This window comes from Cydia fagiglandana, chromosome 24, assembly GCF_963556715.1.
Source record: "Cydia fagiglandana chromosome 24, ilCydFagi1.1, whole genome shotgun sequence".
Lineage (NCBI taxonomy): Eukaryota > Metazoa > Arthropoda > Insecta > Lepidoptera > Tortricidae > Cydia > Cydia fagiglandana.
In genome coordinates this window covers 10,135,099-10,162,864 of record NC_085955.1, presented here as the reverse complement: position 1 = coordinate 10,162,864, position 27,766 = coordinate 10,135,099, and the positions used below count along the sequence as shown (strand labels likewise).

The following is a 27,766-nucleotide window of genomic DNA, read 5'->3' as shown; positions in this document are numbered from 1 at the left end:
AAAGTTAGATCTCTCTTTTATACTTCTTGCCAAGTTCTAAGTCTTCTGTCAACTAAGATAAGTCTAAGTATACTCAAAAGCTTTGAAAATTGGTCACATATTACGAATCTTTTCATAGAATGACACAATAGTGTAGTTTCAAAATAATTAAACCTGTTGTAACTGCCAACCATAAACCCTACTTATCGTAAAAACAGCTTTTTTCACCTTATTCTACCATAAGAGTTATTTCCACGGTAAAATCTTTTTATCGGCTCTAATAACCGACAGTTTTTACCGTGCCGACTTTGCATACTAGCTTCGACCCACAACTCATTTGACCATGTTCGACCTTAAACCATTGGAATAAGATATATAATTGGTCATTGAACGTCGATGGTGGTACAGTTAGGTAAAGCACCGATCCAGCGACCGTGGCGATGACCACGCGTGTAAAATCAAAACGTTTTGAACACATGTAGATCTTATTACCATGCAGCAAGGTATAATCATAGTCAGTTAGTACGCTTCATAATTGTTGCGTTGTGCCCACGTAATGTGCCATCATAAGCTAACAATATTAAAGAGGACAGATCGAGAAGCTAGAGAATGAAGCGATTTCATGAGTGATTCTTGATATACCTGTTAATACAAACGTCGACATGAAATCGAGTACCTTTTTGATTTGACAGAATAACCGAATCTTTCAGCGGTTTTAGGTCTAAAGTGAGATATAATAAGACGATTTTCGTGTAGCCATCAGATATATAGAAGTGGCAAAGGTGCTCACAAATATTTGAGCACGCCTCTATTGTCAAGGCGTTAGAGTGCTTGTTAAGATATTGTGAATACCTTGCCCGCTCCGATATATAGTGGCCTATGTGACATTCAGGGAGCAAGTAAATATATCTAATGTTAATATTAATATTCAATAAGTTAATACATCAGTGAAAGAATAAGGATCAAAGTCAAATCGCGCTCTAACAGTTTCAATCTTCTGTCGAAAGATGGCAGTAAATTTACAGTGGCTACATAATTTACTTTGATAATCCGTCTCTTTAGTCGCACCAAGAAAAGTCTGCAGCGGATTTGATAGCCCACGCAGTGTAAGTGTTATTTATTACGTCATAAGTTCATAGAAGTTTGACGTTTAAAATGACACTTGCGCTGCGTGGGCTATCACTGGGGCTATAAAAATCGCTGCAGACTTTTCACGGTATGACTTTATACACTCTATCTTTGGCACCAAAAATCGAATATGTTAAACACGGAGTGTGTTATTGTATATATTAATATATTTGTAGAATATAAACCTACGTTTATGTACAGGTTTGAGTAACCAAGCGTCTCAGTCAACATAATTTGTGATGCTCAAACAATTCAAAACAAACTTGTAGTGCTAATAGGGTTGCCAGATGGTCGGGATTTGGCGGGATTCTCCCGATTTTTAGCATTTGTTCCCGATTCCCGACAAAGTGTAAACTGTCCCGAAAAACGGCTTCAGGTTATAAAACAATAATTTCAAGTTCCGAACTGTCGTCGAGCGAGCGAGCTGACATAGTGCCAATAATGTAAAATATCGTTGTTTTTATTACAATTAGTACTTTAATTTGAATGTATTTTTTTCCCGACTTAAGTCCCAAAATCCCGAAAAATTGATATTGTTTCCCGATAATAGCGCCTTCCAATCTGGCAACCCTAAGTGCTAACATTATGAACGGACCATCGGTGGGCCTTATGCTCTTTGAGATAAGGTTCAAGATCTGTCAATCAACAGTTCAGACGACGGTAGGTGTGCGCAAACGCAAAATAAGCAAATATGGTGGCTAATGCAGGTCATTGAACTGGTTAAGTTTGCACAATGCTCAATTTTTTAGGTATTTCAACTTCATTTCATCCTGTTTCAATATTTTGTCATCAAACGAAAATCTAAAATATTTTCGAATCGTTCGAAAAAAAATATATATTTTTTTTTATGAAATAGGAGGCAAACGAGCAGACGGATCACCTGGTGGTAAGCGATTACCGCCGCCCATGGACACCCGCAACACCAAAAGAGTTGCAAGCGCGTTGCCGGCCTTTAAGATGGGAGTACGCTCTTTTCTTGAAGGTTTGAAGGTCGTATCGGTCCGGAAATGCCGCAGATATCGCTCTCCACTTTACACTGTGTGGAATAATAAGTCGGGCCCTGTAGGGAAACTACCTTTAAATCTTAAAGTTGGCTCAAAAATAAAGGAATGTCTCCTTTAAGTACAATGAGCCAAATTAAGGATATTAGGTACTTTCCCTCCAGGGCCTGACTTATTTTTCCATACTGTATACTGAAATCATCCATAGATTTAATGCTCAGTAAAAGGGGTTTAGCACACAAACCACTGCTTCCAGTAATATTTCTTTTATTACAGCGACATACAGGATTAATTATAAGATTACAAAAGAACAAATCCAACATAACCTCGGGCAATGAAGCGCCGCCAAAATCTGACAGTTCTCTCTCAACAAACATGACCATAGATACAATAACCAAAAAGTATAAAGTCAGGTGCATACTACATGTGATTATTATCAGTATAAAGTAACATACAGGATATCAACTATTGTGATGCTTACAACTCGGCCGTCCTTTTATTTATAGTGAGTCCTCTCACTAAAAACAATTGTACATTAATAACAACAGCAATATATCATAACAATTTTATCGATATCAAACAAACATTCATAAGAACAGTTTTTGTAAACTTCTGACTATAGACTTTTATTAGTCAATCACACAACCAATGACTAGTTGCATATATTAACCTTATTGAGAAATCAGTCTTCACAGTTCACAATCTTCACATGCTATAACCTGAGATCATATAAACACTAAACAGTAATTTAATACAACCAGCACCTGGTAGCATTAATAGCCTTCTTTCAATGAACTTTCAATACATATGAACTAACTTACAGTCTTGGTCTGGTCTAGACATCTGCCAAAGTATAAGCCAACATTAACATTCACAATCTGCCCTCAAGGCCTGCTCTAAACAGTATGGCAAAGTATAAAACGTCATAAACAATGACAGTCTACCCTTATAAGGCCTGCTCTAAATAGTTTAGCAAAACATAATTCATCATAAACAATCACAGTATTAAGACCTGCTTTAAATGATTTGCAAAACATAATTCATCAAAACAATCAGTCTGCCATTTAGGCCTGCTCTAAATAGTTTGGCAAAACATAATTCATCATAAACAATCACAGTATTAAGACCTGCTTTAAATGATTTGCAAAACATAATTCATCAAAACAATCAGTCTGCCATTTAGGCCTGCTCTAAATAGTTTGGCAAAGTATAATTTATCATAAACAATCACAGTCTGCCATTTAGGCTTACTCTATAGTTTGACAAAGTATAATTCATCATAAACATTCACAGTCTGCCCTTAAGGCCTGCTCTAGATATCATTCCAAAGTATAAATTGTTATGGCCTGCTCTAGACTTGAGTTGTCTAGACAGTCTGCCATTCATACCTAATTAATTATTTGAATTAATTTGTTTTGGCCTGCTCTAGAAGACAGGCTGTTATCAAAGCTTGCTCTAGACAGTCTGCACATTCATACCTAATTAATTATTTGAATTAATTTGTTTTGGCCTGCTCTAGAAGACAGGCTGTTATCAAAGCTTGCTCTAGACAGTCTGCACATTCATACCTAATTAATTATTTGAATTAATTTGTTTTGGCCTGCTCTAGAAGACAGGCTGTTATCAAAGCTTGCTCTAGACAGTCTGCACATTCATACCTAATTAATTATTTTAATTAATTTGTTATGGCCTGCTCTAGAAGACAGGCTACTATCAAAGCCTGTTCTAGACAGTCTGCCTAAGTATAAATCATCATAAACAATCACGACCTGCCCCAGACAGTCTGCCTTCAAGGCCTGCGCTGGACAGTTTGTCAAAGTATAAACTAATATGTATATATATTTATTTGGATCAGACAACAAGGCCCATATACAAGAACCTAACTTTGCCAAAGCATAAACTAACATAATAAACAGTCATGGCCTGCTCTAGACAGTCTGCCATTACGGCCTGCACTAGACAGTCTGCCAAAACTCAACGGTTATATTCTAGATTCATAATATTAATATAATAGCAATCTTGTCAGCTAAGAGTCCAAAACAACACCTGTAGATACTCTCGCTGGTCGCTGGATCAAGGATCAGATGCAGAAGGCAGTAATCTTGGACACGGCACGTATGTATGTCGGTTCCTCGCTCTGTGGCCCTGTCCATCGGCAGCTTGGGCCCTGCCCACTGCTGGCAGCACCGTCTTAACAGTTTAACCTTCTTTACTTCAGTCAGCTCTTGCTGCGAAGCCCTCGCTCATTATCAACTTCATCCATTCAGCCAGGTTACCAGCGTTGTAACATAAAAAAATAAAAACAAATGTTATAATTATTGACAGTAGCAACGATCATTTTAGTCTCAGTCCTCGTCAACAATTTAATCATTGATTATACACATGGAATCAGTCAATCATTACCATCATCAATTAATCTTACTATAAACGTCATCTATATATCGCCATCAAAGTGGTCAGTCAAGCTTTATCGCCGACATTGTCATCGAAATCATCCAGCTCCGTTTTTATCATCGATATGGCCAGTTATTGACCCTGTCATAGTCATGGAGCAAACATTGTCGCCGACATCGACACTTACTTAACTAGTAGACATGTTCAGTCATATACCTACATCATCATCATTATCGGACCTCTGTTACCTAAGATCTTCCTTAGCGTTATAAATAAAGTATTTGTATTAGACACCTACTCATCGTTACTAAAATTGTAATTAGACGTCAATGTCGTCATGGATATCAATCATTATCTTCATCAAAAATCCTCAACATTAGTAAAATAAAATAATAAATATTCATCAATTTATCAACTTTGAGAAGATTACATTTAAATCATGTTTTATTTTGTTGGATTTATATAAACAGATATTTATTCAATAACCTGATGGTCCTAATGTTTCGTCCTAAACTTCGTGCAACATTTCACCATAGTAATATTCAGCCACAGGGATGGTAAAAAACGCAACACTAAACCTCGGGGTCACATGCACCCGGAAAGAAAAGGCTCCTAATAGGTACAAGCGTATACTACACCGAGTACACCGTAGCAAATACTAGCGTCATTACCCCACCTACTATATTATTGAAACTATTGGAAGTAATTAAATTCCAATATATTTATACACCTTTTTTTTTAATAGTTAGAGCCAATCGGCTATGGCTGTAAAACTGCAACCATAAATGTTGTGTTTATGAATCATGGTTCACATGGTTAATATCACCAACCTATTTCTCTTGTCATCACTGTGTCTTCGTCATAAAATCATAAATGTACCATGTGTTAAACCTAACAATAAACCAAATTTTAAGGATACTTTCAAAGTTTAATGAATTGAAAAGAAATGTAAAATAAAAATTAACTCCAAGTTACTTCTACACAGCCTACTTTATAAGGCTTCTTTAAATTTGAATGTTATATACTGTTAGATTCGTTCATTCAACTTACTCTGGTGTTGAGTCTTTTGTTTAAGTCAGTCACAGACTTTTGCACAAAACCATACTAAAACCCTGCACTAAAACTTGTGACATTATTTGTACCCACTTATCGGCCTTACTCTTTAAGTCAATTTTCAATGAGAATTCTTTAAGTCTTGTCTTTTCAAACAGGCACTGCTCTTGCCATATATAGGCATTATATACTCATACATCATTAGAAATAAAATACCTTTTAGTGTCATTAGACTATCCAAAATAGTAATAATACCTAGTATATATTCACCTATGTCATTATACAACTCAGTGTTAATAACTAACTTCACTGAGCACCTATATTGTACCTGAATACTGCACAATGTCATCCTTACCCTTTTGACTTCGTTCGTAACCATGTTGGCTCTGTGTCTCACCAATCTCACTGTGATGAAGCTGATGGTTGCTTGCTTGCGTTTTCGTCGAGATCTATTCTCATTGTATTCCAACGTGTTATCTCTCAGACCAAAAACAAACAATGACAAAAAAAACAGGGGTTAGTAACTAGATCAATACATAGCAAACGCACACATGCTCACATTGCAAATTTAAAACACCTTTTATGGTAAGCAAATGAAACCAATTGTCAATCAAACAAACTCAAACTTTTTTTTAAAAACCAAGCAGCATACATTGCTACGCACCTCTGATCATCCTGTCCTAGCCGGTTTCGGCCTCGGCGACTGAGTATTCACTGGCTAGTGAGAACGATGATCGTGACCTCTCAGGTGGCTGACGTAGCTTATTTTTGCAGTGAATGAACATCCACATTCACCGCAGGTCTGCACACTTCCGACAAAATTGTAGTTTATGACCGCAGGTGGTCGGGCCTTTAACTCATCTTGCGTCGAGTTCGACTCGCCTCTGCTCTTCAAAGGCTTGCACTTTTTATTCACTGTAAACCTCTACTTCTGCCGATCTTGTGCCGAAATCTCCCAGTGCGATGGTTCAATATAGCACCTCTATACAGGTGAAAACAATTAACCAATTTCTATGTGGGCATTTGAATTCACAATCCCGCTTTCTGAGTTGAAATCATCCATAGATTTAATGCTCAGTAAAAGGGGTTTAGCACACAAACCACTGCTTCCAGTAATATTTCTTTTATTACAGCGACATACAGGATTAATTATAAGATTACAAAAGAACAAATCCAACATAACCTCGGGCAATGAAGCGCCGCCAAAATCTGACAGTTCTCTCTCAACAAACATGACCATAGATACAATAACCAAAAAGTATAAAGTCAGGTGCATACTACATGTGATTATTATCAGTATAAAGTAACATACAGGATATCAACTATTGTGATGCTTACAATACCGAGCGATACATCGCAAGGCCTCTTGAAAATGTGGCGATATAATAAGTCCTAAATTACCCACTAGGCCAGACCGGCCGTCATATAAAAGTATGTATATATAAAATAATATAAAAACCGTTTCTTCCACACTCATTATGTCAGAGTCCGTGTGTACTACGGAGTGCTTGTTATCATTAACATATACGCGTATTTGTGCTGATAAGGAGTACCTCGCCTTAAGTAAATACCCTATCTATTACCTACATAAATATATATCAGTTCGTACTTTCGACTTTAAACCGCATGTATGAGTTTTTATGCTATAATTAGAATGTCGAGCACTAGTACGTTTACCTTAATTAATAATTAAGGGTAACATTCTAATGTTTTTAGGGTTCCGTACCCAAAGGGTAAAACGGGACCCTATTACTAAGACTTCGCTGTCCGTCTGTCCGTCCGTCCGTCTGTCACCAGGCTGTATCTCACGAACCGTGATAGCTAGACAGTTGAAATTTTCACAGATGATGTATTTCTGTTGCCGCTATAACAACAAATACTAAAAACAGAATAAAATAAAGATTTAAATGGGGCTCCCATACAACAAACGTGATTTTTGACCAAAGTTAAGCAACGTCGGGAGTGGTCAGTACTTGGATGGGTGACCGTTTTTTTTTTTGTGTTTTTGTAGGTTTTTATAATATGAATATAAAAGTGAATGATAAAAACACTTACAAAACAATAAAAAATACATATAAACACATTATAAAAACCTAACCTATTAGGGTGCCTAGGGTGCCTAAACTTAAGTGGGGCAAGGCCCAAGCTGCCGGTGGTCAGGGCCACAGAGAGAGGAACCGGCGGACTATCCGCGCCGCGTCCAAGATCACCGCCTTCTGCATCTGACCCTTGATCCAACCACCTATAAAGAGTCTGTATTATTTTTATATTATTATAGCTTTTTGTAATTCGACATTAAGAGACCATATCCTCGTGCCGCCCAATGTGCAATACATTGTACAAAGTGACACTCTGCATAACTGCCCAGACTTTAGAAATTAAATTCAGAGCTAAACGCCCAGTGTGCAATACGCTGTACATAAAAGTTAATCAGATGTCAGTTTTAAATTTTCGCGCAAAATTGGAATTTACCTAGACGTCGTGAATAGTCGGTTCAGTGGCGACCATTTTCACAGCTGATGTTTGACAGATATTCATAGATAGTGTTGTACTTCCGCAATTATTCAAACACTCGCGACACATGGGTATATAATCTTGATTTATTAAACAAATCATGACTTTTTTCGTTTAGAGAGTGACATAAAAATTATCCTAAATGTTTGTTTTATTGAAATATACTGTAATTTTTATACAAAGGCACAAATAAATATTTTTTTTTCTTAATTGTAAGATTATGTTCATCATATTGCACACTGGGCGCTACTGTTATAAAAATACATAATATAACCTACAACTGAAGGTTCTTTTTTGATAGTTTATTTTCAGGTCTGCATAATGATTTACTTGTTGAATACGAGCTGGAAGACTTTTTGCTGTCAGATAATAAAATTGGTTATCCTGAATACTAACTTTCTGGTGATGAACCAAATATTTACAGTTTTTGTGAAAAATTAAGTTTTGAAGAAAGTGATACCGAAATACAGCAAACATACAATAAATTATGTATAAATAAGAAGGATAATAAATTTTATGTTAAGGAAGTTCATTAACTATTTTTCAGACCGCGTTTTAAAGCATTTCAGTGTCAAATATGAATGTTAACATACATAAAATAGTGGCCCTACCCTAAAAAAAAATTCTTATTATTTTTGACTTACGTTGCTTATTATACAAACTTAACTATTTAAGACGAATAATAATAGTCGGAGGCTACGTTATCGCAATTACGTGCCTTGAAGTTGATTAAAAAAAAAATTATATTACTTATAACATCAATCAAAAACCCAATGTGCATTTAAATGAACAAAAGATACGAAGGTGGAATTCAGTTTACTGTATTCGTTTTTATTCACATATACCCAGAAAAAAATTAAAAAAATCCTGCTCGAGTTTTTTGTAAAAAAAAAATATTTGAAGTGCGTGGGCAGTTACGACTTCACAATATTATGGCTCATATATTGCACACTGGGCGTTTAGCTGATCTTGCGTTTTTTTTCTTGGGCGGCACGAGGATATACATCTCTAAGTAATTATAATACGTTAGTTTGAATTGGTAGTTGCAGTTAGTTGTATTTTATAAAATTGTTGATGTATTGTTATTATTTTTTGCTTGTATGTAAATCTTTGATGTAAAGTCAATGTTGACATGTAAAAGTGCCCTTGGGGCCTATTTGCTGAATGAATGTTGAAGTTTTGAAGGTTTTTTTAAGCTAATGCCCAATATATGCCACTTTAAGCGCCAGCCCCCATAAGGGACCTTTTTCCGTAGAACGTCACAAATGTACACTAACGTAAGTAACATAGGACAGTAGACAAAGATAATAGAGGTAACAACAGGCGGTCTTATCGCTTAAGAGCCATCTCTTCCAGACAACCTTTTTTATTTACATATTTATTTTAATGATTTTCTAATGTACGTGAATTACGATGTTCGTCCGATCAAAATGGGCTAACTATGCTTCCCTTATCTTCGTAATTAGCGATCGCGTTGCGCACCGTTATGCGCGTGCGCCGTGCAGGCGATAATAAACCTTACTCAGTTAGAATAAGGTTGAATAGAGCTGTTAGCCCCAGTAACGGTTAGGTTACCCGATATTGCACCTTAAACAGTTGATATAAGGTCGAATATACATAAATGTGAGCACAGGTAGAGGCTTCATGAATGCGAATGAAAAATTAAGGGCAATGCGTGTATGGTTCTTAATTTTAAATACTTTAATTTCTTATATGTTATGTATAGGTGGATTAAGTTTGTTAAAATGTATAATGTTATTTGATTTAATTGCATCGCTTGTTGGAGTGAAGTTACAGTTATATTTACAGTGACGGACAAAAAATACATGCCAGCTGTTAGTAACGGTTATATAGCATACAGGGCCGTCTTAAACTATGCTTGGGCCCTTGGCCTATGCTCGGCTAGATGGCGTGACGATACCGTTTCATATTTCAAAATTTTAACACATAGATATCAGTGAATGAACATGGATCAAAATGAAATAAAAATAATAAAATCATTTACCCATATATACAGGGCGTCCCACAGCTATGCCACATGGAGGGTAAGTACCCTGAATATTGTAGATAGAACATTTTGCTGAAAGAAGACATTATTTTAATTTAAAAAACAATTTAAACTGCATTCATAGATTTTTAAATAATTACATGGTTGAACCGGGAATCGAACCCGCTACACGAAAAAAAAAAACATCCTGTAGCTTTTTCATACCGATCGAAAGGCTTCATCATAAGGATTATTTTTTGCTAAATAACATATGGGACGCCCTGTATACATTTTTTTGATAATTTTATACGTTTTCATTTTGAGTTTTAGTCGTGTGTCGATAGATGGCAGTAAATTTACTGTCACTACAAAATTTACAATGACCGGACACCTCTATACTATCTATTCTTTTTGGTAACGGTTATGTAGCATACAGGGCCGTCTTAAACTATGCTTGGGCCCTTGGGCACAAAAAAACTGGGGGCCCTTTTGGAAAGTAAAGAAAGCGAATTAAACGATTTTTTTTCTACTATGATCTTCTATTTATTATGGGTAATCAGATATACTGTTATAGTGTCTGTCCTTTGGAGCCCCCTGAGGATGGGGGCCGTGGGCACGGGCCACGTGTGCCCTTATGGTAAAGACGGTACTGGTAGATAATTTATAAAATCAAATATCCTAAGTACGAAATTCCTAAACAAAAGATGTCAAAAAGGAACTTCGCAATTTATAAGCATGAGGTAAAGTAATCTCATGCGAAGAAATTCAAAGGTATGCGAAGTCGCCAATCCGCATTGGGCTAGCGTGGGGACTATAGCCCAAGGCCTCTCGCGCGTGAGAGGAGGCCTGTGCCCAGCAGTGGGACGTATATAGTGTAAGCATCACAGTAATGAGTATTCTGTACGTGGCCTTATACTGGTGAAACCGTGTAGTATGCATCTGGCTTTATACTTATTGGTTGTTGTATCTATGGTCTTTTTGGTTGATATAGAGAACTGTCAGATTTGGCGGCAGGGCTTTTGCCCCGAGGTTATGTCCGATTTGATCTTTTGTAATCTTATAATTAATCCTGTATATCGATGTAATAAAAGAAATGTTACTGGAATGCAGATGCTCAGTGAAGCTAAAAGTTATTAACACTGAGTTGTTTAATAACATTTTGTAATAGGCTGAATTATTATTTTAATCTCATGGGAGGCAAGTGTCCAACCGTGCGAGCGTGCTCATGAATGGCGTTGTTCACGTTGTCGTAGTCGTAACCACAACGTCCACATATCAACGTTCCCAACGACCTCGGCAGCCGGCGCGGCGCCACTGTCAGCGGGAGGCAAAGCCAGGCGTGGCTCACTCCGAGACTTCGTCGCGTCGCAACAAGTAGCTACAAGTACATCCGTCCCACACCAATTTTAGCGGTCATATCTCTCCTAATCGTTACAGACGCGTTTTGTAGAGAGAGAGAGAATCTTCTGTACCTAGTACTGTAATTTATTCTGTGACAGTGCCCTGTTTATCAAAGCTTGTAACTTTGTAATACGAATGGAAGTCCCTTTCTAACAAAAGATGTCAAAAAGGGACTTCCACTTGTATTACAAGTTATAAGCTTTTGATAAACAGGGCACAGTACCCCTAGCACAGAATAAATAATAGTTCTAGGTACAGAAGACTCACTCTCTAACAAAACGCGTCTGTTATGATCAGCATAGATATGGCCGCTAGGTGGCGACAGCGCCACGTGCGGCTAATGGCTTTCCCCAAAATTGGTGTGAAACGGATGTACTTTTAGCTACCTGTAGCAAAGCGACGAAATCGCGGAGTGAGCCACGCCTGCCTTAGGCTTTTGATAATTACTACTTGTTTACTAATCGTGTGTTCGTGTGTGAAATACTTTAAGCCCGCTACCATGGTATAATAATATACTCCGCCTGGTACTCTTTTTCCGTCTTTTCTAGGTCACGTGACTAACACAAGCCTACGTCATCATGCGACAGCGCTATATGATAATATGCGATAGCGCTATATATAGCGGCCATGTTATTGTGATGTAGGCTTGTGTCACTCTGGGAAGAGAAGACCATGTTTTATTAGACTATGCCCGCTACAACTGTGACCGCACGCCCGCACCAAGGTCACGCCGCCACAAGCCTTGTATGGGTTTAAATTTAAACATGGAATCATACAGCGGTCCGAATTCGAGCCGCAACGGTCGGCGGGTTTTTTGTGGCACACGAGGCACGGGCGAACGTTAACAGCCAAAAAAATACACGTTAGCATTTCTTTGTTTTGACTTTGGAGATTTTTAGTCGTGCTATTTTTAATAAGAAGATAAAAAAGGTACATTGTTTTTCTTTCAAAATAACATTTTAGTAATATTATAATATAATCATGTACTTTGATAATGACCAGAGAGCTGGCAGCTTTCTCTTGCAGCGCATAAATATTTCCATTCAACGAGGGAATGCTGCACCATGCCAGCATATTGCACAATGCCACGGGCACGGGGGCCTTATTTAGATGTATATTAATTTAGATTAGTTTTAATTTTATTATATGTAATTTCATAATTAATTAATTATCAACCTACGGAACTAGGTTACACCTACTTAGGTGCTTATAAGAGTTATAAGGTAAAGAGGAGTTTTACCTAAGACACGAGTGTCATTATCCATTATTTATTTTAACTCGGTCTACTCGTATAATATTTTCTACTAATTTTATAAAAATTAATCATCTCTTTATCGGTCGATTAATTTCTATACATTTATAATTTTTTTTATCACAATCAGGAAACTCAAAAACGATTAATATAGTTTTATTATTACACACATGTATGTCTACATCATTGATAGTGTTCATTAGAATTCTCACGCTCAATGACGTCAGCGTCAGTGAAACGCCGGTACCGGTATTGTACCTTCAAGGTAAATTAATTGGTATCGGTATGTAATCTTTTGAAATATGCGCGTAAGGAATGTTAAGTAGTTATAGAATTAATTTTAATGTTTTTTTAATGGTATCGTCTTGGGTCGTCCCATTCGTTTTTCGTCAAGTTCTTAAATTAGTCCTATTCTGCTTTCGTCACTCATTCTACATTGAAAGCCACCGACGATTGGAACTAATGTAGAATGAATGACGAAAGCAGAATAGGACTAATTTAAGAACTTGACGAAAAACGAATGGGACGACCCAAGACGATACCTTTTTAATAGTCTTCATTTATTTTATATACAATTAACGAATTAAACGAAATAATCAAAATATTGATAAAAACCTTATACATTCATTGTTGGGCGATATAAAATATTCATTCATCATATCTTATCTTTCATGTGCATGTGGTGGCCAACAGGAACCTAATCATACATACAGAAACGAGGTTCAAGTTGTGACAAGCAGAGTTACCGCCATTAAGGTATAATAGGACGGGCGCTAAAAACGGTACTAGGTCACCGGTGTCACTCACAAATTCGAGCCAATCGTGCAGTCTAACGCAACTAGTTGCGACCAATCGCGCGCGTGATGCGATCTCATCAACCAATCGCGTTGTAGCGGTGTCACACCGCTGTACTGGGCTATAACCGCGAAAATAGAAGTTCGCAAATTGCGGGCATCTTTCTCTGTCACTCTTATTACGCCATCATTGGAGTAAAAGAGAAAGATCCCCGCAATTTGCGAATTTCGGTTTTCGCGGTAGCCCCTCTGGCTCCTGTCATGCCCTATTCTTATTGCCCGTTAGGCCAGCCCTTAGATATTATACGTCAATGATTATAATGTACGGAGCCGTATAGCGCATCTACATCTGACTTTATAATTTTTAGGGTTCCGTACCCAAAGGGTAAAACGGGACCCTATTACTAAGACTTCGCTGTCCGTCCGTCCGTCCGTCCGTCCGTCCGTCCGTCCGTCTGTCACCAGGCTGTATCTCACGAACCGTGATAGCTAGACAGTTGAAATTTTCACAGATGATGTATTCCTGTTGCCGCTATAACAACAAAAAATACTAAAAACAGAATAAAATAAAGATTTGAATGGGGCTCCCATACAACAAACGTGATTTTTGACCAAAGTTAAGCAACGTCGGGAGTGGTCAGTACTTGGATGGGTGACCGTTTTTTTTTGTTTTTTTTTGCATTACGGTACGGAACCCTTCGTGCGCGAGTCCGACTCGCACTTGCCCGGTTTTTCTTAGAATTGTTCCTCTCCTATATTTATACCTTCTAAGTCAATGTTAATAATTAAATTCAAAGAATCACATTAACAAATAGCAAACATAGAAACCGCATCATACTTCCGCATGACAAATCTGACATTCCTGACAATGATTCACTAGGTACAGTCAGCAGCAGAAGTTGCTAAGCGGGCGAAGTGTTCAAAATGATCTTGAAGCGACTTTATTATTAAGAGAATAAGAGCGTGTCAAGGTAATTTTGAACACCTCGCCCGCTTAGCAACTTCTGCTGCTGACTGTACGCCTGTGTGTCATGTTCATCAACTAATCAATCTAATCATTATCGTTATTGTTATGACTCTATTCAACTCTAAATTGTTATCTAATTGGTTAATTTTGGGAACTACTGTTGAAAGTAATTTATGGTTGGGTACCATAAAAGTATAAAATTTTACTTTTTAACATAACTTTGCCCACCGCGTCACAGTTCAGTAAAAAAGAAACAACTTAAAAGTTGTTACAGATACACTTTCCGAAGAAAGTGAGATAAATCGAACCAGCTAGGTCTTCTCTGGGAAAACGCGCATTTTTGAGTTTTTGTGTTTTCCGAGCAAAGCTTGGTCTCCCATCAGATATTGTTGTTTATGTAAAATATTAATGTGTTTTTAAACGTATAGGTACTATAGGTACAACTACTAAGGGACTTTAGCTGTTTTTTTACCTATAAGCAGCAATGCACGCACGAGAACTTTCCAAAGTTGCGAAACTTTCCACATGAGAATTTCTCGGTAACTTCTAGAGAATGTTCTCGAGAGATAGAGAGAATTTTTTTTTTGGAAAAATGCTACAGTTGCGGGAAAACTGGCCACTTTTATTTTGTATGGCAACTTTTAAACGGTGCGTGATAGGTAGGGGGTGCTCGACCAAATGTCATAGAGGGCCCCGAGACAAAACAAACTACATTAAAAAAAATCAAAATGGCCGACTTTATTTTTTAATTTTTTCAAGTTGGTCCGAGCGCGCTGAGATTTGGCATGGCGGGAGATAGAGGCCTCTAGATTGAAATGAAGAAAAAAAAAATTTTTTGGAAAAATTTCGAAATGTTCTCTGAAATACAGTGAGAATTTAAGCAATTTATTGATAAACTTATCACATCAACAAAATAGCTAACTGAAATAGACAATAATATATGCATAATAACATTTAGTTTTAAGTTATGTCTATTTAAACTTTATTTCAAGTATATTCTCTTGTTTAAACAATAATTTCCATGTTGCAGGAATGTTCTGAGAACATTCTCGAGAACGTTTCCGCTTTTTGGGAATGTTCTGTAATTTGTACATTTCTACCTATAAGCCTTTGTATATAAATACCGAAACAGCTAATTCATTCTACTCATCCTTCACTAGATAAGCGGTGACGTCACATCTTATATCTTATCCGACCCACTTGGATGATAACTCGAAACTTGTCAATGCATTGCCTGCATTTCCTACCAAATAAGGGGAAAGGGGACCCCTTCTCCTTACAGTCAAGTTCATAAATATGTATACATTTCTTCACCTTTATTCATTGCAATAATATATATACGCAATTAGGTCACAGAATAAATAATAGTACTACCGTACAGAAAAGAAACTTCCTACAAAACCGAAGTTCGACAGCCGTTCAGGGTCAAATCAAGCAGTCCCTTTCTAATATATGGCACTATCCCTTTCGGATATTTAGGGTTGTCAAAATTCAAGTGATTATCTTATCTGTGGTCGTGCACGCAAAGGGACGCCAAGTTGTGCCAACCCTAATAATTGCTCGGACCAATGCTGAGCCGAACGGAGCCGAGTTTGCCCGAAGCGAGGAGTTTCGCATCCCTGATTAGATCTCGTTTTCATCTAAGCAGACAAGATTTAAAAAATATGTACTCGTTAAATTAGAACGAAAACGTTTAAACTTTAAACTTTGTCCCGGGTTAGTGGGATGGTGGAAGTGGCCCCAAGCAATGACCTAATTTTATAGTAAAAGTGTAAGAAAAACCGGGCAAGTGCGAGTCGGACTCGCGCACGAAGGGTTCCGTACCATAATGCAAAAAAAAACAAATAAAAGCAAAAAGAAAACGGTCACCCATCCAAGTACTGACCCCTCCCGACGTTGCTTAACTTTGGTCAAAAATCACGTTTGTTGTATGGGAGCCCCATTTAAATCTTTATTTTATTCTGTTTTTAGTATTTGTTGTTATAGCGGCAACAGAAATACATCATCTGTGAAAATTTCAACTGTCTAGCTATCACGGTTCGTGAGATACAGCCTGGTGACAGACGGACGGACGGACGGACGGACGGACAGCGAAGTCTGAGTAATAGGGTCCCGTTTTACCCTTTGGGTACGGAACCCTAAAAACAAACAATAGGGTATTTTCCTATTAGTCAAATCAGTTACTTTTATAGAACTGTCAAAACGATTTGCTAATATGGAATTTATATGAAACATTACATGGTGACGTCACGGTCAATTCACCTACTTATTATATTGCTATCCGATTTATTAAATAGAACTTGTGTCTAAAAGTAACTCCTATCTGTATATTCACTGTATTCTGGCAAATAAATAATTTGTATTTGTATTTTTCTAATAATTTATCCGGTGCTTTATTTCATGCATGGTGTAAAATAATTTAGTTTTAAATACAGTATAATACCCTATTCACAATGGTAAATCCCACAATTTAGAATTCAAGATAACCTTATTTAGTTTAAATTAGTCTATTCAAGTCGGCGTACTTCTAAAACTAAAGTAACTTCCTTTCGGATGACTAACGTTTAACGGCCGATTTTTAGGGTTCCGTACCCAAAGGGTAAAACGGGACCCTATTACTAAGACTTCGCTGTCCGTCCGTCCGTCCGTCTGTCACCAGGCTGTATCTCACGAACCGTGATAGCTAGACAGTTGAAATTTTCACAGATGATGTATTTCTGTTGCCGCTATAACAACAAATACTAAAAACAGAAGAAAATAAAGATTTAAATGGGGCTCCCATACAACAAAGTGATTTTTGACCAAAGTTAAGCAACGTCGGGAGTGGTCAGTACTTGGATGGGTGACCGTTTTCTTTTTGCTTTATGGTACGGAACCCTTCGTGCGCGAGTCCGACTCGCACTTGCCCGGTTTTTTTCAACAAACACATGCGGTGCCCGGCGCTCATTGGTCGTTGTTATGAGATAATAATGGGATGAACGTGGCATTGAGAATAACTAGTTTTCGTCCTGTGCCAGTTTGGCTGTAGGTATGGCTTAAACCTTGGAAATAACTTATAGTCCGTGTTTTTTAGCATTAGAAAGACCTTCGCAGAAGTAAGCTTGTGGTTCCAAATCCGGCACTTTTAGCGGTAATAATTTGAAGTAAATTATATGTATTGACCATGCTACATTAGATAAATCAATAATTATTAACAATTAAAGAACCTGATAATAACTGCACGCTTGCTTCTGTGGAGTTCTTTCTAATGCTAAAAAAAACGAACTATAGGTATGGCCAAAGACATATGTAACTTCGTATAAAGCCGACCACTGACTAACAGTCCGCCGGACGATAACGACCGGTCAGTTGTTCGGAACTGTAAAATTTTTGTTCTAACTGACAGGCCGATATCGTCCGGCGACCTGTTAGTCAGTGGTCGGCTTAAGATGAATAAAGTCTAGGAAAAAACGTGCCTCGGAAATCAAGAAAAAGTCATTCTCGGATAGATGCCGCACACACCTTTGGCCTATGCTCGGCTAGATGGCGTGACGACACCGTTTCATATTTAACAATTGTAACACATAGATATTAAAGAATGAACATGGGTCAAAATGATATAAAAATAATAAAATCATTTATCCATTTATAGTTATTACACTATTTTGATAATTTTATACGTACGTGCTTATTTTGTGTTTTAGTCGTGTGTCGATAGATGGCAGTAAATTTACAGTGACTACAAAATTAACAATGACAGGACCCCTCTATACTATCCATTCTTTTTGCTATTACTGAGAATTCCATTTTCAAAATCATTTGATTTGCCATAGCGCTATTCGGCTCTGGCCCCAATTTCACATCGGTGACAGGTGCGACGAATTGTAAAATCACTGTTGCTGACGTCACAGGCATCTATGGGCTACGATTACCACTTACCATAGGGCGGGCCGTATTCCTGTTTGCCACCATCATTGTATTATGTATTTAAAAAAACTTTATTATATCGGAAAAAAACAGATATTTCTCCTGCGAAGTTTCTGACAATTGTCAAAGATTTAGAAGAATTGTCGGTGAATCTTGACAGGAAATGAGTTATATGTTGGAATTTCGTGACAATTGTAGTGTTTCTTGTGACAATTGTCATAAACTTAGCAAGAGAAATATCTGTTTTTTCCGATATCATAAAGTTTTTTTAATAATACAATGATGGTGGCAAACAGGAATACGGCCCGCCCGATGGTAAGCGGTAACCGTAGCCCATGGATGCCTGTGACGTCAGCAACAGTGATTTTACAATTCGTCGCACCTGTCACGTTGGTGAAACAGGGGCCGGAGTGCAGAATAACTGCCAGTCAGTGGACTGTTTCTTGAAGTCAAAAGTTTAAGAAGAGTTTCGTCTATACACCGTGTTTTTATTGAATTCCGTTAACTTCGGGGTATGCTTAAGTACGTTTAAGAGAACTAAATGGCATAGTTAATTTTGAAAAAAAAAAAAATTTTTTTGCAAAAAAAAAATAAGTTAGAAAAGTAATTAAATGTAGCATGTAGCGTTGTTGTAACACGGGCATTACATTTAACTCAAGAAAACAATTGAAATCTGTGACATATCAATGTCATTTCGAACATCGATCAACCGAGATTGTACTTAAGTTTAGTAGCAAATGTATGAACTCATTCTAAACACTAATCAATATGTAAACCGGCCCTAAGGCAAGTGTACACTGTACACGCTTGTAGAGGCCTTAAAGGAAAAAAATAAAATATTGATTATCTCCGAAATGGAGTTAATTAGAATATCGGTGTCTTTGAGAAAGTTACTTGATTTAAGCTCAGGAATGCACCCTTGAAATTAACGGAAATAAAAAAAAACAAGGTGTATAGGTACATTTTGTCGCTGTATACATCCTAAGTATTCAGGGTTTTAGACTTGGCAAACGTGCAAGAGAGAGATCAGCACAGCAGCAATGCGGCGAAAGCCGTTACAGACGAAGACACAACACTCATCACTTATGCACTACACTGTATGACTTCACAATTTATCGGCACAAAGCATATGTAATGTAGTTTCCTTTTTCTTAATATGTGGCATTATCTGAAAAGGGGACCTTGTCGATGGCGCATACGCCGCACAGCGTCGCGCGGCATTGTATTTATATCGGAGCGTCGTTAATAATGGCGTAAGCGCCATCGACAATAAGGTCCCTTTTCATTGATAACGTCACATATGTCTGAGCATTCGCCGAGTTCATAGATACCTATAGATTCAAATCTATTAGCCTATTAAACACAGCGAATCCTCATAAACTAGATCTTAAAGACTTGCAAACTGCTTATTCAAGATAATCACACGTAAATTCCATTTTAAATGCTTTACGTCTGTAAAAGTGCGTATTATGAATTATTGCAAGGAACATTTGAATGCTAACGACCTTATATATCCAAAATTTGCCATAGAAATCGAACCTATAATGTAGGAAATAGAGTTGATTTAGCGTAGTTGGAAAATTTTACTAAACAAAGCAAAATCGACTCTGCTCCAATTGAATAGGATTTAAATTTCAACGAACTGAAGAGGTACTATAAGTAGGACCTTGGGTCTTAGGAGGATATAACGTTGTCTAGAATTATCGCAATTTGCTTACTATTTCATACGCGTAAATGACGTATGTGTGTGAAAACGTGTGATGAATTTTGCCGTATGTTTGTCTCATCACGTATGTAGGTATAACTTTAGTTTCACATGTAGTACATAATTGTTTTCCATCGTATTTTCACGGAAACGTTCGTATTTGTTATGCTACTTCAGCACGGCTACCATCAGTTTGGCATTGACATAAACGCTATCGTGAACGTAATTTACTTTCTATGCATCTCGCTCGTACTGACATATTAGTGCGAAAGAGATATATAGAAAGTAAATTACGTTCACATAGCGTTTATGTCATGCCAAACTGATGGTAGCCGTACAGTACTTTTTGTACCGAGACTGACGTTCGTACGTTTCCGTGAAAATGCGATGGAAAAGAATTAGGCACTACATCTATAAATATTATGACGTCTCGCGTCTTTTAAATGTCAAATGCCTAAAATATGAAGTTTATAATGGCGCTAATACACTTTGTTGCTGCAAAATCTGTGTGAAATTAGGTGTCGAATAATGTAGACTGTAGTTAATGTTGTCAGAGTTTATAACATAAAAGTAAAGTGAAGAAAAAATAAAACTTTATCTATGTATCACGTTGATATAAATAAATAAATAAATAAATAAATAAATATTATAGGACATTTTTTACACAAATTGACTAAGCCCCACGGTAAGCTCAAGAAGGCTTGTGTTGTGGGTACTCAGACAACGATATATATAATATATAAATACTTAAATACATAGAAAACAACCATGACTCAGGAACAAATATCTGTATCATCATACAAATAAATGCCCTTACCAGGATTCGAACCCGGGACCATCGGCTTCATAGGCAGGGTCACTACCCACTAGGCCAGAGTGGTCGTCAAAAATCAATAATAATATAATAATAATAATTATTAATAATAATTATTTGATATAATTATTTATATCAATTGATATAAATAATTATATTATTTTACTAATTCCCTGAATTTAGAATCAACTTCTGATTTTTTCGTGTTCTACGAAAAAGTATTTCTAAAGGGTTGACAACACGAGTGTGACACCCCTGGAGTTTCCAGCATCCCTAGGCTACATTGAGTGCCAAAATGTAGGTACAGTCGACGTCAAAAATATGTTTACACTTTTGCACCTTACTCCTTTGTAATAAGGCGAAAAGTGTAAACATCAGCGAACTGATATACATGGAAGTATTCTGTCCGCTCAGTTATGACCCAACGTAAACTATTCGATTGTAGGCGGTGCTTACAAACTATTCGATTCGCAACATCAGTTCGTCCGAGATGACAGTCAGTGACGGATGGCTAAATTGATTTATAAAAACAACGTTTTTTTGTAATTAAAAATGTCTTCATGTGTCGTGAAGTAGTGAAGAAGTTATTTTAGTTTATACCAAGGATAGTGGAATCACTTTTCACTTGTAGTAAACAGATAACTTCAGTAAAATTTGGAATAAACATGACGATTTGTTTTCAATACTACCGTGCTAAGCTAAAACGTAACAACTGCATACGACTTTCATAACAAGATACGACTTTTTAAATTGCGAGGATAATAGGGATGGTGTTATGCCAAATGAAGTAGACTATTTTATTAACTTGTGCTTGGTTTAGGTATTTTCTATATAATTATAAATGTAGTAATGAATTCTTTCTTACAGATTTGTATTTTCCTTTTTTATTTCATGAGATGGAGCTGTAAAAAAACTACCTAATTATTTCAAATTAATAATCAAATTTGATATTATCATTTTACATTACTTTCCATTCAGATTCCCACAAGATGCCATTCGCAGAGAACTATGGAAAAAAGCTGTCCAATTAGAGAGACATGAAATTAAGTGGAGGCCTGGAAAGATATCTAGAATATGTTCTATTCATGAGATATAACTCGTGAGATAATCATACCCGGTCTCCTATATGTAGATACACTTCCACTGAATTAATTTAACAAATACACACATTATCTGAAAATGTTGATCATTCGAATCCACCCTCTACCGTTACATATATGTAGGTTCTCTCTCAAGCCATTTCCGTCAGTAGAAAAGAGCGGCAAATTTAGAAAATGTAAGCGCGCGAACGGGCGTAGTCCCATACAAAATTTTAATTTTGCACCTTTTTCTACTGACAAACTTGCTTGACCGGCTATATAAAATATTTCCATTGGAACTGAAAGTGGGGATTTATTGTGACTCCGCCTATTCAAATATTTTTGACCAGATTCGTGTACCCATGTAAATTTTGCAGGCTGTATAGCCAGTCCGAATTCTAAGATCAAGTTTACCATACATTTACAATGGCGTACTTGATCTTAGAAAAACGGACAGACTATACCTGAACGTGACTTCGCACTGCCATACAAATTGATAATAAAATATACAAAATACTTATTATAGCGGAATACATTTATACAACAATGATATATTTACTTATGTTGAGTTAGTCTGTCATTTCATAACAACATTTTAACTAGTTATCTTTTAATCTGCATTAAATTATTATACGTGAATTATTTGACTGGTTCTTCAATGTATGGCATAAACCTATCCCTGTCCAAGTCATATTCTAATCAAATATGAACCGCAAACTCTCAGCGGCCAGTACGTACAGCAAGAAGGTTATTAGCGGATTAATGTCGCTGATTGGTAGTTATTGACATTATATGCATTTCATCTACACTTAGCTATGTACCATTAGTGTAATAAAGATGACTATTATTTTGTTTACCAGCTTTGATTACAGGCTCTGTAAAGTTGTAAACGCGTCGTCTTATTTAAATGTAGGCGTAATTTTGTATGTGTGCTAATTTGGCCCGAGAATTTGAAAGGTAATGTTCCTAAAGGCGGTTTCCATACTAAATATATGCGTTCACTGGTAAACATATCTTTGATGTAGTATAAAAAGATGGCAAACGTGACCATAGTCCATATATTACGTGATAATAATTAGGTATATATAATACCTATCCATCTAAAATTGGACTAGCGCTATGAAAACAGGTTACTTTGCGAGTAAATATCCCATTATTTCTATTAGACAAACACGAGGCAAAATTCACAAATATGTGACGTTATCTATGAAAAGGGACCTTATTGTCGATGGCGCTTACGCCATTATTAACGATGCTCCGATATATATACAACGCCGCGCGACGCTGTGTGGCGTAACCGCCATCGACAATAAGGTCCCTTTTCATGGATAATGCCCCATATAAGGCTACTTTTTAAACATATTAGGTCATAATACTACAGTGAAATTATTCTAACATCACATATTTGAATGTTACAAATTGACTCTTATATATATGACTTTAACGCTATCAGTTAAACGGTAGATCCTAAAGCATCATATCTATAAGGGTGAATACATAACGGTAAATCTTTACTTTATGGACCGTCGATTTTTGGGGTGGGGAGGGGGGAGGGGGGGGGGAGAGGGCTACCCCATAGTCCAACCCCCATGGCGCGGAACCCCATGGTTATGGAGATATCCATGGTTAAAGTTTGTATGGAATTACTATGAAATAAGGGATTACAGCAAAATTTGAAGGGGGAGGGGTTGAGGGGTGAGGGGGGGCGCGGGGTGCACCGGATAGTAATTTCATACAAACTTTAACCATGGATATCTCCATAACCATGGGGTTCCGCGCCATGGGGGTTGGACTGGGGGGTAGCCCTTTGCACCCTCTACCCCCCATACCCAAATCCACTCCCTCCAAATCGACGGTCCATAAAGTAAAGATTAGCCTACATAACTGTCAAATATGTGATGTTAGAATAATTTCACTGTATAACAGAGGTTAACATTCAAATTTCCGCAATGATCCTTATAATTGGCAATATCACTACACTACATTTGCTTATCACCTTTTCACACCACCTTAAACAACACAATATCAATAACTGACGTATTAACAGCACTAGTATAACTTAATCAGTAAAACTGATGTATTGACACCACTAGTATAACTCAATCAGTAATACTGACGTATTGACAGCACTATTATAACTTAATCAGCAATACTGACGTATTGACAGTATACATGCGCGCGCGCCGGTGGTCGGGGGCGGACTGAAGCCTGACGCATCGTTTCCGTCATACGCGAGATAATTGTGCGCGGGTTGGGGACCCCGCGGTACATTTGAAAACGGTTATTAGGCAAACATAATTTTACATAGCAGCATCTGACAATGTTTTTTTTTAGTAGGATTTATCTTACACAGTGGCCATCAGATATGGGAGCGGCCAAGGTGTTCACAATATCTGAACACGCACTCTAACGCCCTGACAATAGAGGCGTGTTCAGATATTTGTGAGCACCTTCCCCGCTCCGATATATCTGATGGCGACTGTACCTTTAAACGAGCAATTTGATCGTTTATTTATTTATTTATATGTATATTTATATATATTTCGGGGATCTCGGAAACAGTTCTATTTCGATGAAATTTGCTATATGGGGGATTTCGGGAACGATCTGGCTAGGCCTTATCTCTGGGAAAACGCGCATTTTTGGGTTTTTAGGGTTCCGTACCCAAAGGGTAAAACGGGACCCTATTACTAAGACTTCGCTGTCCGTCCGTCCGTCCGTCCGTCTGTCTGTCACCAGGCTGTATCTCACGAACCGTGATAGCTAGACAGTTGAAATTTTCACAGATGATGTATTTCTGTTGCCGCTATAACAACAAATACTAAAAACAGAATAAAATAAAGATTTAAGTGGGGCTCCCATACAACAAACGTGATTTTTGATCGAAGTTAAGCAACGTCGGGCGGGGTCAGTACTTGGATGGGTGACCGTTTTTTTTGCAAATTTTTGTATTATGGTGCGGAACCCTTCGTGCGCGAGTCCGACTCGCACTTGCCCGGTTTTTATTAATTATACTTAACTTATACCTTTCGCTTCGAATGCTGGTCCCTATGATGGTAAATTTTTAGGGTTCCGTACCCATAAATAAATAATTATACTAAAATAAATATATTTTTAAATGAGTACATAACTGTTTTATGAGACCAATAGAAGAGAGAATAATAGAGCAGACAAAACGCCTGATGTCAAGTAATTCTCGTCGCGCATGAAGACCAGAGGGCCTACCTCGAACCACGTTCAACGTGTTGCCTCTCTGTCGCACTTGTAAATTCGTACGTAAGTGTGACAGGGAGGCAACACATCGAACGTGGTTCGCGGTAAGCCCTTTGCAACACCAGCGGGGTTGCAAGTGTGTTGCCGGCCTTTAAGGGGTATCGTCTTGGGTCGTCCCATTCGTTTTTCGTCGTCTTAAATTAGTCCTATTCTGCTTTCGTCACGCATTCTACATTGAAAGCCACCGACGATTTTGACGAATGTAGAATGATGGGTGACGAAAGCAGAATAGGACTAATTTAAGAACTTGACGAAAAACGAATGGGACGACCCAAGACCCTTTAAGATGGGAGTACGCGCTTCTCTTGAAAGTCGTGTCCGTCCAGAAATATCATTCCACAGTTTAGTAACTACAGAACCCTGAGTTAAGGGCCGACTCGCGCCTGTCCGGCGTAATAGCGTTCCGCGTGAAATGCGCGAAAACGGTAATGAGCCGACCGGAATGCTGCGCGCGCGCCACTGACTCCAACACACCAGAAGAAGAATTTCGTTTATCACTTCGTCCCCTATAGTTTGTATCTTTAGGTGTTAAAAAGAGTAAACAAAATCTACCCTCAAATGGGTTCTTAAGCCAATTGAGGGTTGAAGAAAATATTACACAATCAAATAATGTAAGTTCAAGCACAGAATAAATAATAGTACTACCGTACAGAAAGGAAACTTCCTACAAAACCGAAGTTTGACAGCGGTTCAGGGTCGAATCATGCTATCCCTTCCTAATATATGGCACTATCCCTTTCGGCTATTTAGGGTTGTCAAAATTCAAGTGCTTATCTTATCTGTGGTCGTGCACGCCAAAGGAAGTCAAGTGGTGCCAACCCTAATAATTGCTCGGAGCAATGCTGAGCCGAGCGGAGCCGAGTTTGGCCGATCTCAGGAGATTCGCACCCCTGGTTCAAGTCATGACTGATCCAGACGGTTTTGTAATTAGTCGGTTAACCAATAAATTATAACTAAGTACCCGAAAATGTACAAATTGTCTGTTTACTTTAAAGATCTTATTCATAAACGTTTACTAAACTTGACAAGCCGATAATAATCGTTTGTCCCTTGCAGACGTAGAGTCTGTGCGGAAAGAGAAGAGTCGTGGGATTTGAGGGCGCGTCAGTGCTATTTTATGGTTTTTGCTATGCTGACAACACTGGTCACGTGATTATAGTACGACACTAAAGGTCATGATACTTGAATCCCTTCTGTTCCGGTTTTTTACCACGGCTTACTAAACGGAGCCTGGTGGTGGTGTCGGCTCGTCAACTAAATCCTCTAATTTAGCGCAGGCACTAGTTTTCTTCTTAAAACACATTTGTTTTTATGTCTCAGATACTAAAAAGTGACAGTGCGATTGACAAAACTGCTAAAACTAGTTAAGAATCTGCCTAATACAACTGTAATTTTAGTACCAAACAAGTCTCATTTATGTACTGCCTAATCTGTGCAGTCCAACAGTTATTAAAACCGGGTAGATCGGGTAGAAATTGGGCAAAAGAACTGTCATTTTATCTGGGATATATTTCACCCATTGTAAACTTGACTTGTATTGTATGTGTACATTATTAATAATAATGAATATGAATAAAAATAGTGCATAAGTAGGTAGGCCTTATTGGGTTATGTCCGGTTCTCTCATCTCACGATATTTTACTTCGCCGAAAAGTCACTGCTAAATATGAAATATAATTTCGTAACTAACAGAACCTACAAATAAAGAAATATTTTATCAGAAAAAGTTTTATTCAGAACCTAGTAAACGAACTTAAAAATAAGAAATATTTTATTAGAAAAAGTTTTATTCTTTGTAATCGAAGTCTAAATTAAAATATTCAATGTCACTTATGTTTGAGCTAGCTTCAGAACAACCAGGGACACTCATAGAACTATCTTCATCTGAACTGGAATTCTTGCATATCACATACTTATTAGCGGTCTTTTATTCGAGATACCGTAGGTACTTTTACACAATCCTGAAAAAGAAATTACATATAAATATGCATAAAATGGCAAGTATCAAGACTATTTGTCAGTTATTTTAAAGATCATGAATGACCTGCATATTTAAGAAAATTAATATATTTTGAATGAATTTACTTACCGATTATGTACCGAAGACAAATTACTTAGGGGGCTTATTAAATAGGTAATTATTTAATATTAAATACAACGCCAATACCCGCGATTAGCGGAAACACGTTCCGCGACGTTTTGTAAGTCGATAGTCGGCTTTTAGCCGTTTTCTTCCCGCTGACAAAACCGAACAATGTTAAATATAATTTTCCTTGTGGTTTTATGTACGGTTTTATCGTGTTTTGAAAATATTTTATACATAAAATTCGCGGTTTTTGTTCATAAAAATATACAAAGACAGAAGTTTGTTTACTTTTTACAAGACAGGTGTCAAAGGTTTGATTGCCATATAAAATTTAAAATGTTAGTTCCCGTTTCTGCCACGACTCTTCTCTTTCCGCACAGACTTCTATCGGTATGATGGAAAGGGACAAACGATTATTATGGGCTTGTCAACT

The 27,766-nt window shown here is 37.4% G+C and overlaps 1 protein-coding gene across 1 annotated transcript in view; it reads right to left on the bottom strand.

Annotated features, from left to right (window-relative positions):
• The window catches only part of LOC134676433 (spectrin beta chain, non-erythrocytic 2), a 184,781-nt gene extending 160,707 nt beyond the window's left edge, over positions 1–24,074 (bottom strand). Inside the window, exon 1 of the mRNA XM_063534829.1 lies at positions 23,981–24,074. The gene's annotated coding sequence lies outside the window, so the exon portion shown is untranslated. The remainder of the gene's footprint in view (positions 1–23,980) is intronic.
• Between the last annotated feature and the right edge of the window lie 3,692 nt (positions 24,075–27,766).